Source organism: Pangasianodon hypophthalmus, chromosome 23, assembly GCF_027358585.1.
Source record: "Pangasianodon hypophthalmus isolate fPanHyp1 chromosome 23, fPanHyp1.pri, whole genome shotgun sequence".
NCBI classification, from domain to species: domain Eukaryota; kingdom Metazoa; phylum Chordata; class Actinopteri; order Siluriformes; family Pangasiidae; genus Pangasianodon; species Pangasianodon hypophthalmus.
The window spans coordinates 20,345,761-20,358,470 of NC_069732.1; the positions used below are offsets into that span (position 1 = coordinate 20,345,761).

At 39.5% G+C, this 12,710-nt stretch overlaps 1 long non-coding RNA gene across 1 annotated transcript; it reads right to left on the reverse strand.

Moving 5' to 3' along the window:
* Positions 1 to 708: 708 nt before the first annotated feature.
* On the reverse strand, positions 709 to 10,644 carry LOC128317229 (uncharacterized). The gene is made up of 4 exons (XR_008300769.1): positions 10,593 to 10,644; positions 9,289 to 9,484; positions 8,689 to 8,852; positions 709 to 7,977 (listed from the first exon to the last, which is right to left on the reverse strand). It is a non-coding gene; the product is annotated as an uncharacterized LOC128317229 (long non-coding RNA).
* Positions 10,645 to 12,710: the final 2,066 nt, after the last annotated feature.

Genomic DNA, 12,710 nt, shown 5'->3' on the forward strand with positions numbered 1-12,710 from the left:
ACTTCTCAGTAGATGCTGATTCGTTACTCTGTATTTATACATGTGTAATGACAATAAAGTTGAATCTAATCTAATCTAATCTAAGAATTGAGAGCTCATATATGCATAAAGATTAGTATATTGGAATGTTTATGAGCCAGATTACGTCTTTGGTAGGGCTGGGCTTATGTTCCTCCAAAAAAAAAGGAACATTTCTCCTAAGTAACATTTTTTCATTGAATTTAGGGATTTAGGGGCAAATATTGTCTTTTTGGAACTGGAATTCAAAACTTGAAATCTGAATTTACAGTTGTTTATTTATCCTGATAGATTTCATTTTTGGAATTTAGGATCTAAATTTTGGATTCTTCAAATCATGATTTTGGAATATTTAGGGGCAAATATCAAGTATTTGGAATTCTAGAGCTTTATAATCGAAATCGGGATCAAAATCTTGGAATAATTAGGGACAAATCTTTTTGGAATTGGGATCATATTCTTGGATTTTGGCATCGGAATCTTGGAATTGCACAACAGATCTCCTTTTTGGAATTCTGTATCAAGAACTTGGATTTTTTTTAAGATCATAGTCTTGGAATTATTAGGGGCAAATATCCCCTTTTTGGAATTTTGAGATCATAAAATTGGAAAAAGAGATCAAGGAATATTTAAAGACTGAAATATCATATTTTTGGAATTTTAAGACCAAAAATTTGGAAACAATCTATATATTTAAGGGCAAATATCCTTTTTTTGGAATTTGAGTTCCAAAATTTAGAACCAAGAACTCAAGTTTTTGAGATCAAAAACTTGGAATGAAGATATTATGAAAGGCATAAATATCCCTTTGAAAACAACAGACCATACATTTGGAATCAACTCATCAGAGCAAAATGCAGAATGCAAAGCTCTGTAACCATTTACACTTTAAGTAGCACAAATTCATCTTTTTGTTTTTTAGAGATTTCTATTTATTTTTTGGAATTTCCAACATTAACTAAAGAAAATGCAATTTATTGTGCAAATTCTGAATTGTGCGGTCTGTTTTACCTCTTGTCCTAACATGCAGTAAGTCCTGGGCTGAAAATGGAGCACAATTATTCCACAGCTTATTTCTCAGCAACGGACAGACCTAAAGACACCAGGTCGCTTGAGGCAGGAAACCTGGGTCTCCCTCTGATGCTGTCTGTCGGCGCCTGTCGGGGGAAGGCCTCTGGGGGGGGTTCGAACCAGGGTTCGGGTTGTTTTCCGACATCCTACGTAAAATCCGACCACAGAATTGAACGCCTGGTCTTGGAGAAAGCTGTGACCAGTATGAAAACTTTTGTTGTTAGGAATTTAGGGATTTATATTTACTTTTGTGGAATTTCCAACATTAATTAAGGGAAATGCATTAACCCTAGGCCTAGTTCATATTTTCACAGTTCTGTGAAGGGCCCCCAAATTGTCACTTGATAACTTCAAAGGTATTTGGGCCTAAAATAACTAAACGAAAGGGTCATAAAATGCCAATGGTGCTATGTAGTTCCCCCAAACTCGGCATGCCACGTCACCTTGTTGCCTACTTTGGGTATGCCAGGTTTGGGGCCTTCAGGTGCCACAGTTATCTAACTTATCTAATACTTGGCAGGTGTTTCAGTGCGTTGTCTGATTCTATACTAGCTACTGCCTCATGCTGTAAGTCCAGGGCTGAGAACAGAGTACAATTTTTCTACAGCTTCTTTCTCAGCAATGGGGAAAAAAAAGGTCTAGAGACACCAGGTCACTTGAGGCAGGAAGCCGCGTGTCCCTCCGATGCCGTCTGTCTGTGCCGAAAGGGGGCTGGCCTCTGGCACGGTTCGAACTTTCGTTCGGGGTGCTTCCCTACAGCCTACATAAAATCCGACCCCAGAATCGAGCTGCTGGCCTTGGAGAATACTGTGACCCCTTCGAAAACTTTTGTTGTTTGGGATTTAGGGATTTTTATTTATTTTTTGGAATCCGTGACGTTAACGTAGGAAATTAATTTTATTTTACAAATTATGAATTTGCACCCTGTTTCACCAGTGCACTCTGTGTACTCAAGGCCTAGTTCACGTTTGCCAGGTTTGGGGCCTTCTGGAGCCACGGTTCTGTGAAGGGCCCCCTAGATGTCACTTGATCCTTTCAAAGATATTTGAGCCTAAGATAACTTGATTAAAGGATCATAAAATGCCAATGGTGTGACGTAGCTCCACCAAACTCAGCAGCCCACATCATCTCTTGGCCTAAATCATGGGTCACAGGGGTGGGGTCTCCAGAAGCCACGGTTCTGTGAAGGCCTCCAAAATGTCACTCAATCCCTTCAAGGTATTTGGGTCTAAAATAACTTAATGAAAGGATTGTATAATGCCAACGGTGCAACGTTTGTCCACCAAACTCGGCATGCTATGTCACCTTATGGTCTATTTCAGGTATGCCTAGTTTGGGGCCTTCAATTCAATTCAATTTTATTTGTATAGCACTTTTAACAATGGACATTGTCACAAAGCAGCTTTACAGAAATTATTTTATTAATACAGAATTATTTTTATTTATTAAAATTAATTTATCCCTTCAAGTGCCACAGTTAGCTAACTGGTCCCAGAAACACTTGGCAGGTGTTTCAATGTGTTGTGTGGCTCTACACTAGCTACTGCTTTATGCTGTAAGACCAGGGCTGAGAAGAGAACACAATTTTTACACAGCTTGTTTCTCAAAAAAGGCCTAGAGACACCAGGTTGCTTGAGGCAGGAAGCCGGGGGCTACTTCTGACGCCGTCTGTCGGCGCCCGTCGGGGGCCGGCCTCTGTCAGGGTTCTAACCAGCTTTCGAGGTGTTTCCTGAAATGCTACATAAAATCTGATCCCAGAATCGAGCTCCTGGCCTCTGAGAACCCTGTGACCTGTCCGAAAACATTTGTTGTTAGGGATTTAGGGATTTCTATTCATTTTTGGAATTCCCAACGTGAACTAAAGGAAATGCATTTTATTGTGCAAATTATGCACTGCGCAGTCTCACCAGTGTTCTCCGTGTACTTGAGATCTAGTTGACGTGTGGCGAGTCTGGGGCCTTCTGGAGCCATGGTTCTGTGAAGGGCCCCCAAAATGTCACTCGATCCTTTCAAAGGTATTTGGACCTAAAATAACTTAATTAAAATTAATTAATTAAAAACTTAACTTAATTAAAAGATCATAAAATGAGCCTGTCAACTCATTGTCTATTTTATGTAGGCTGGGTTTGGTGCCTCCAGGAGCCACAGTTCTGTGAAGGACCCCTAAACTGTCACTTCATCCCCTCACGGTATTTGAGCCTAAAATATCGTAATGAAAGGGTCATAAATTCCCAAGGGTGCAATGTAGCTCCACAAAACTCGGCATGCCACAGCAGCTTGTGGGCTACTTCAGGTATGCGAGGTTGGGGGCTTCCAGGTGCCACAGTTATCTAACTGGTCCCAGAAACACATGGCAGGTGTTTCAATGTGTTGTGTGGCTCTGCACTAGCTACTGCTTCAAGTCCAGGGCTGAGAAAGGAGCACATTTTTTCCACAGCTTATTTCTCAGCAATGGAAAAGCCTAGAGACACAACATCTAACGTAAAATCAATTTGCTTGCAGCAAAAAGCCTGGGTCTCCTGCTGATGCTGTCTGTTGGTGCTGGTTGGGGGCCAGCCTCCGGAGGGTCAAACTCGTGTTGAGGGTGCTTCCTGGCGTCCTGCATAAAATCTGACCACAGAATCGAGTCCCTCGCCTCAAAGAACTTGCCTGAAAACTTTCAGTGGTGAGCTTCTGGTTTGACTCCAAAATACCCAAATTTTAGAGATTAATATTTTAAATGTACAAAGTTATCCCTAGGGTTTCATCTTATTCTTCAATTATAAATAATTTCCTTATATAACTGTGTACTAATTTATATATTTCTGTAAAGCAGTTTTGTGAAAATGACCGTTGTTAAATCGCTATACAAATAAAATTGAATTGAACTGGAATGAGTAGGTAAGGGGATTAGGTGTAAGTATTAAGTTTTTGAACTTTGCTTCCAGTTATAGCTTCTTGCTCTTATTGGCTGGCCAATGATAAATGCTAATTTTAGGAGCGCGTTAATTGGTGCAAACTCCCGCTCTGCTCTGCTTTGCTCCACTCTCCTAATTAGCTCCATTTTCCCTGCAGGCTGAAGGTAGGCTCCAGTTTATTGCTTTTAGTTTCCAAAAATCTGATATTTACCACTAATCATTCCACGAAATATATATCAATCCCTAATCCCTAATCCAATCTAGATTTATGTTTAGGTGTCTTTAGTCTCTCTCTCATGCACACACACCCTAATTAAATGAATCGTTCTCTTTAATTTGTTTAGGTAACTTCAGACAGTGAAACACGAACTGTTGCCTTTAAAGAAGAGCCAGAGGAACTATTGCTTGTGAGTTAAAATACTATCTAATATATAATAACTGTAACATACACACTAATTAAAGGAATAATTGTTTTTGATTTGTTTAGGTGTCTGTAGACTGTGCAACACACACTGTTGTATTTAAAAAAGAGCCAGAGGAACCATTGTTTGTGAGTAACATTATATATAATGCAAATGCACAGGCATTTTTTTGTCTATTACATTAATTGTTCTGAAAAAACTGGACAGTTTCCAGAAAAATATCATTCTTTATATGAAGACAGTAATTCCACCAATGATTAATATAGGGAATACTGTTTTTATTGTGGAAAGGCAATTCTAATTTGTTTTTAGAAAATCACACATACTAAGAAAATATTTTGTATGATTAAGGTTGATACAGACTCATCAGGCTCAGAGTTTGAGAAACTCCCATGATATGCTCCACGCCTGTAAGTGAAACTACAGTGGAACTGATCAATTCTTGAACATGTACATGCTAATAAGAATATTCTGCATAGGGCCAATACAGGAGACTCTTTTTTTCAAGAGAGTTTGATTCCCTGTTGAGACACCACTTTCAAAGAGATTTGAAAGAAAAATTCATAACATACAGACGAGTAAGTTGAGTTCCTTATGACAGTGTGTCCTTGTGGTCATAACAGAAATATTACTGTATGCTTGCAGTCCTAAACTTTAGTTATTGGCTTCTACACGTTTCTTTTTGTTTCAGTTAATACGTGTTCTGAAAAAGAAAAAAAAAAAAACAGAGCTAGTGGAGGAGGCCAGACGTCTCCATCTGACAACAGAGAATATAAGAAGTCAGCTGAGGAAGCTGGCTTTCCGTTACGAAGAAGTTATTCGTAAGGATGCCTGGGTTTGAGGTTTGTTAAGTTTTCCAACATTTTGATGTTATAAATAAAGGTTTCTGTGTTTAGCATTTCGTACATGTTTTTGGGGAAAATAATTAGTTCACTCTGTTTTCACAGAATATGAATCAGGCCTCCACCTACAGTTTGCAAAGAAAGCCAAAAAAAAAGTGCACCGTGCCCTCTCTGGCGTCTCATTCCGAAATGTCCACCAACATCTTATAAAGTTCCATAAAGTACTCAACAAAATGGAGCTCAGGATCTTGCTGCAGTACACATCTGGCACGTAAGTTGCCGCCTTATAAAATCAGACCTGAATCCTCAACATTTTCAAATGGTATAGATCAACAGAACTGCAAATAAAAAATGAATGTCTTTTTATCTGTGATTTTCAGGTATAATGGCCTCAATGATTGCAAAAGGTCTAATTTTGTGTGTTTAGATAAACACATGAAACTATGCCATTCAGATATGACAGTAAGTATTTTCATTTATAACTTAAGTGCACTAATGCCCTAGAATGATGAGTTCTTTGTTTTGAACAATGTGCACTTTTTTTATACCTTGTATTAATGTTGGTTGTGTGTCTGAATATCAGTGACTGATTTAATATCATTCTGGTACTAAATCTGAGGGGAGCTTGTTTCCAATTGTGAAAGGTCAGCTTTCCTTATGGTTGTTTTATTCTTTGTTTCAGGAAGTGCAGCAGAAGGAGCTTCTTATGGAAGCTAAAAAACAGACAAATCTTTTGGAACTGAAAACATTACGGGCCACGAATCCATCCCCTCCCTTGGGTAGTAACTTTGATGTGGAGATGTTGGCCGAGTCAGATAATGAAACAAGCTCCCCTCAGCAATCGACTATGGCACAGAAGGACGTCATTGCAGACCAAATTGCTCCCCACCAAGGACCAGAGGAAGGAGACACCAGACAGAGGACACTGCTCCAACAACACAACCAAACTGCAAGGGCTGCAAGGCACTGAAAGCAATTGAGAGACAACTGAAAGAAGAGATAAAAACATTATAAAATAAAACCCCGGAGAAAATATGAGAGAAGGAATACTGTACAGAACTTCCGGGTTTCTGTCATGGACTCCCTCTCTGTGTCTGTCTCTCTCTCTTTTTCACAGTACATCGTGCTTAACCATTAGAGGACAAAAGCTCACCTAACAATCTCTTCCTTTCTCTCCATCTCTCTCTCTCCCTCACTCTCTGTTGAGCTACACATGCTACTTCTGAGATGCCAGTGATGCCAGTGATCCTGATCCCTTCTGCTCCTCCTCGCTGCCTGACCCATCCTGATGCCCTACTTCTGGTTGGAGTTCTCATCGGTTGAGTTCGCTCGCTGCTGCTGGGGGTGGCCCAATATGGATGGCCTGAAGAACTGTTTGGATTGCTGGGGATGGTGCCACCTGGGGGCTGTGGAGATGGCTTGGGGATCTCATATGGGGAGCTGTACTGTAATGGCTTGGGACTGCGATTGCTGTAGTGGCTTTGGGGCTGCAGTTGCCACGAGCGGCTTCGTACTCAGGACTCCATCAGTGGACAGTGGATAGATTTTAACCAGCCGGACTTCTTGCAAAAACTGTGATGAATTTATTGGTTGCACAATTGCACTATTTGTCCATATAGTACACAATAGAAGGGATTTATTTATAATCGCACTATCCGTTGCACCCAGATGAGGATGGGTTCCCTTTTGAGCCCGGTTCCTCTCAAGGTTTCTTCCTCATAACATTTCGGGGAGTTTTTCCTTGCCACCGTCGCCACTGGCTTGCTCATTAGGGATAAATTCACAGTGATTAATTCAAATATTTACAATATATTTTTGTGAATCCATTTATTTCTGTAAAGCTGCTTTGTGACAATGTCCATTGTTAAAAGCGCTATACAAATAAAATTGAATTGAATTGAATTTAATTGACCTTGTGATGTCAAGCTACCTCTAAGTTTATAATCACACGAATTTTCTTTCGGTGCAGAAAAAGTCCTTCAGACCTGGCTTAATCATATTGAAGGCGTTATGTATCGCCAGAACGAGAACGCACGCCAGAGTCACACGTGTGTGATCCTGGTTGGCTTACATGAGTGATGGAGGGGTGCCAACCATGGATTTTGCTTTATCAGACCCCAGAAAGCTTATAAAGTAAGCATAGATTTCACAGATCAACATTTTGGAATAATTAAGAATTAATGTGCCTTTCTCACTTTCCTTACAGCTGGACGGACTCTTTGAGGAATTTTGCTGTAACAACACAAAGAATATACATAAGCGATGTGAGGTCTTTCCTGAAATTTCTCCTTGAAGCAAGACTGGACACTGTGAGAGCCTCTAAAGAAATTGAAGGGGGTGATTTTCAGCCTAGACAGGCTTTGGAGGAAAATAACAAGCAGGCTTGTTGTACACAAACAAGCTGTTAAGGCCAAATTGCTTTTTATGTCTCCTCACTTTTTTATATTTCAAGGTATGTCACTTGTAATGTAGAATGCTGGAGAAGGCTAGACGAGCAATACAGAATGCTTTAGGTAAGGACATATTGATTATGAAAACATTTCCTCCTTTAGGAGTCCTTGTACATTCATAGCCTTTGTTTCATCTTCCAGTCACTCTGGAGCAAAATCACCTGCCACAAAACCTTTACCGCCTATTTGGCCTGTTGTCAGGGTTCATAATTTGCCTGACAGGACACCGTAGGGGAGTCTTTTTTGGGAATGGAGGCAGAAGAAGTCCACACTGCACCTAAAGACAAAAATGGATGTTGAGTTATTATGGTAAGCCTTCACCTTTTACTGATTTGTCTGTTTTCCTACATATAACTTTTATGGGTCTAAAAAGGTAATGTTAGTGTGAGACGAAAACATCGGTGTTCATTCCAAAGTATAAAAAAGAAACAGTACTTAAAGTAAATTTAGGGAGTAACATTTTTCATTTGGAATTGCATTTCCAAAATATAAATAGTATCCCCTAAATTGAGGAATTGATTGAATTATTCCTTTTTAAATGGTCATCTTCCTTGTCAATGGTACATGTAGAGAATATTTTTTGGAAACTTTCCAGCTTTTCGGGAATGTTAATATAGGTATTATTTATAATTTGTCCCTTGCTTTGTGTCATGTCTTTCTTTTCACAGTCGGCAAAACACAAAACATCCTCAAAATATGGCCATGCCCTTGTCCCTTTGGAAAAGGAGGAATATGTCTGGTTTGCCAGGTTTTTATATCATATGCACAAATATCCCATGGGCAAGTCCAAATTGTTTTTTGCAAACAGAAATGGGGGTCCATTCTCCCGCTTAGCATGTACTTTCCAGGAGTGCTGGAAGGAGTTTGGGCTGCCAGGAAAACCAACATTTGGCCTCATACGGACAAGCATCAGCACCTATGTAAGACCTGTTACTTTTAATTTTTAAATGATCTATTATCATTTTAATTTCAAGTACTAATTTGTTACCTCTCTGGATTGTGCAAATTATGCGTTTCAGGTTGGCCGTGAACTGGATTACAAGCAGAAGGAGCAGGTTGCTGAGGTGTTTTATGAAGCCAACCAAAACCTGACAGATGCCTTCAAGTCCTGCCGGGCCACAGCAACAGCTGTCCAGAAGCAGACCAACAATCCTAGGGAAGGAGGGGAGGAAGATGAGGACATGCACAGAAGTAACAAGAGATGTGTCTCCAAGACACGCATGAGAAATTACAAAAGTGACAAGAAATATCCTAAAAGAAAGACTGAAGGCACCAGTATTGAAGGCAGTGATGACAACACAGAAGAAACAGAGGAGGAGGAGGATGAGGACAGAATAAGCAGGAAAGTTTCTGGCAAGACACGCAAGACAGATGACAAACGTGACAAGAAATATCCTAAAAGAAAAACCGAAGGCACCAGTGATGACAACATAGAAGAAACAGAGGACAGAATAAGGAGGAAAGGTGCTGGCAAGACATGGAAGACAGATGAAAACAGCAACAAGGAAATAGTTGTGATACTGGACAGTAACGAAGAAGACCAGACACAAGACAAAGACAAGAAGGATGAACAAAACAACAAAGATACCTCAAGCGTTTGAAAGGATGACGCAGGACGTAGTACAGATTCATTCCCGCATTCATTAATTTTTCATTCCACTAATCCTCCACAGAGTCACAGGAGAGCCAGGAGCATATCCCAGCGAGCTCGAGGCAAAAGGCTGGGGACAGCCTGGACGAGGTGCCAACCCATCACAGGGCACAAACGCAGACCCATTCACACACTACAGAAGATGGAAATGTGGGAGAGGAAACCAGAGTCATAAAGACAATGACAAAGATGAACAACACACTGATGCAGACATGCCAGGTGAAGGAAAGGACAAAACCAGGAACAGAACAGACACAGCCGATGGAGACAAAGATGAAGAACAGCAATATGCTGACGCAGACATGCCAAGCGAAGGAAATAATGAGACGGGCACAGGACAGACAGAACTGATGGATATGAAGACAAAGAACAACATGTTGTTACCGGCCTCAGACCTAGGGGATATCTGAGTCGGCAACTAAGGACACACAGCCTGTTAAGCACTGTGTATCTGTGAAACTGTGAAACAATAAAGAGACAGACAAAATGAGTGTCGTTCCCTTGGCGCGTCATTTACTTCTGAGATCGAACCTATTAGTAACCATGAGCACTTCTCATGTTACATGACATCTACACATGGGATAACGTGATATGGATAATACATACACACAACATACACGTATACATTTGCATCCATTTACCTTACTTATTTCACATAAGAAAACATTGAGTTACATATCACACATAGTGAGCAGAATATGTACGCCAACAAATTCCATATACAAAACTTAAGGAGTAAACCAAAGTTCCTAGTTCACTTAACAAGTGTCTCACGTTACTCAAAAGAACCAAACACAAATGTGTCACAAACACACATATCAAGAGAAATACATCAACCACTGTTGCATTTAGAACGTTTACAATGTAATCTGCATCGTGTCACACATTGAGCATGTGCATGCAGCTAATACAACAGGTGCACAGTTCGCCGTACCACTAAATAGCTAACAACTCATTGCCATTGTGTTTAACATTACAGACATTTTGCCGTACACTATCATTATACGGTGCACTCTCAAATGCACTTAAGACAGCGTTAATCATTTACACCTATGACCTCAATTAAATGCAGCCTCAATTTAGCATTCGGCAAAATTTGATTCTCCGAAACATATTAGAATCGCGCACAGTCACTTAACACACTTCGTGATCACTTTCAATTACTTCAACAAAGTCACGTTAATCAACAGAAAAATGTTTAAAGTATATATATATATATATATATGTATATATTACTTTACCTGTGAAACAATAAAGAGACAGACAAAATGAGTGTCGCTCCCTTGGCACGTCATTTACTTCTGAGATCGCACCCGGGAGAAAACTAGTCTCTATTGTGCTTCACAGGAGCGCTCAAGCGCCATCTACTGATGTGGCGGTGTTCTGATACACACATACGCATGTGCATGGATAACTTCACTGGTGATGTTCCTATTTTAAAATTTAATGTACCCTTCATTAACCCTTTACAATGTCAATGCAGACATGTCTAGTGAAGGAAAGGACAAGATCAAATTTAAAAAAGGAGACTGATGGACTTAATGAAATGGATATGGGATGCAGCACAGAGAAGACTGACAATGACAAACATAGACTTGCCAAAAAATAAGAATGAGAGAGGAAATAAATCAGACTGAACAACACACATAAGAAGTCACCCAACCATCCATACCCCAAAAGTGTAAGAAAACCCTTTTGAAGAATTCAACCCTCCGCAAATGTGCCCGAAAAATTTCCAGTGATGAAGAGTCACCTGTCAAAGAAAAGTCACTGGTGTCACCTCGCAGACTCCGGAAGAGGACAGGAAGAGCAGGTGGATTAAGCCCAGTTGCTGTGGCCAGGATGCATAGAGCACTGAAAATACTTGCAAGAAAAAGGGGACAAAAAAATTAGGGCCTAAAATAAATTCATTCATATGTTTCTCATAAACTCAGCATTATTGATGATTAATAAGAAATTAAAGAAAAGCAGGAGAAGTTGTTCAGTCTGATTGTTATTGATGCTCAATGGTCTGTGATTTTTGTTTTATTTACAAATCAGGATTTTTTTTAACTAATTCAGGATAAAAGACTCAGGAAACTTTTGTTTTAAAGGAAGTGGATAATGCTCATTTTCCTGTTTAAAAAAAAGTTTAATTTGTAATTAAAAAATATATACATAATGGTTTTGTATTGGAGAAACAAAAGCAAAAATAATTTTTTTTTTGTATCTTTATTTTGTATTAAATGTTTTGAAAAGAGTATTATTGTTCTGATATTTGCTACATTTTAATAATTCAATTTAAAAGTATTTAGCTGTAAGCACTGCAGAAATTGTGATCATAGAACCTGGTAAGTGATGGGTGAGGATTATCTCCTTTGTTACTGTACTCCACTGACGTATACATAAATGATGGAAACGTTTAGTCCTGTGTCTCATAGATTATGAAGTAATTCAGAGACCAACGGTAATGCTGGTCCAAGTTGTTCATTTTGTGAACAGTGCATTAGATGTTATAAACTATTTTAGAATTATTATTTAGAGATATCACTCCATGCTGTACAGCCAATGCTGCACACAATGTTTGTTGTGTAGTTCGCAGTTTTTAACCATAATTCTGGTGGCTTCCACAGTTTTTACTGCACTTGGAAGTAGGTAAGGGGATTAGTTGTATTACATTTTTGAACTTTGCTTCCAATTTATCGCTCCTTGCTCTTATTGGATGGCCAATTGTATATGCTAATTTTAGGGAGCGTGCTAGTTGGTGCAAACTCCCACTAGCTCCATTTTCCCTGCAGGCTGAAGTTAGGCTCTAATTTATTGTTTTAGATGCCAAGAATCTGATATTTACCACTAATCATTCCAAGAAATATAGATCAACCCCTAATCCTATAACAGGGGTGTCTAATCTGATCCACAAAGAGCCAGTGTGGCTGCAGCTTTTCTTTCCAAACAAGCAGGATCACACCTCATTCTACTCGTTTAATCAGTTGGTCTCAATTATCAAACAATTCATGTGTGATCCTGTTTGTATGGAACAAAAACCTACAACCACATTGTGGCTAAGATTGGACACCACTGCTCAATACATACAAATGCACACACTTTTAAACATCCTGTGTAATCCTGTAAATGCAAAATAATACAGGCACAGTCATACAACAGTTACAAATGCAACAGATGCATGTTTTCCTTGATTACTTGTTTTTTCCTTGTGTATTTTAATTTTAGTTTAATGTACATATACAGATGTTTACAAACAACCGTCCACCAGCACCAGACCAAGGCTAGTACACTATGGAGGTCTGGGGGAGAAGGATGTATAATCTACTTAGTGGCATCAATGATGCTATGGAGACCCTCGACAACATTCAAGCTTC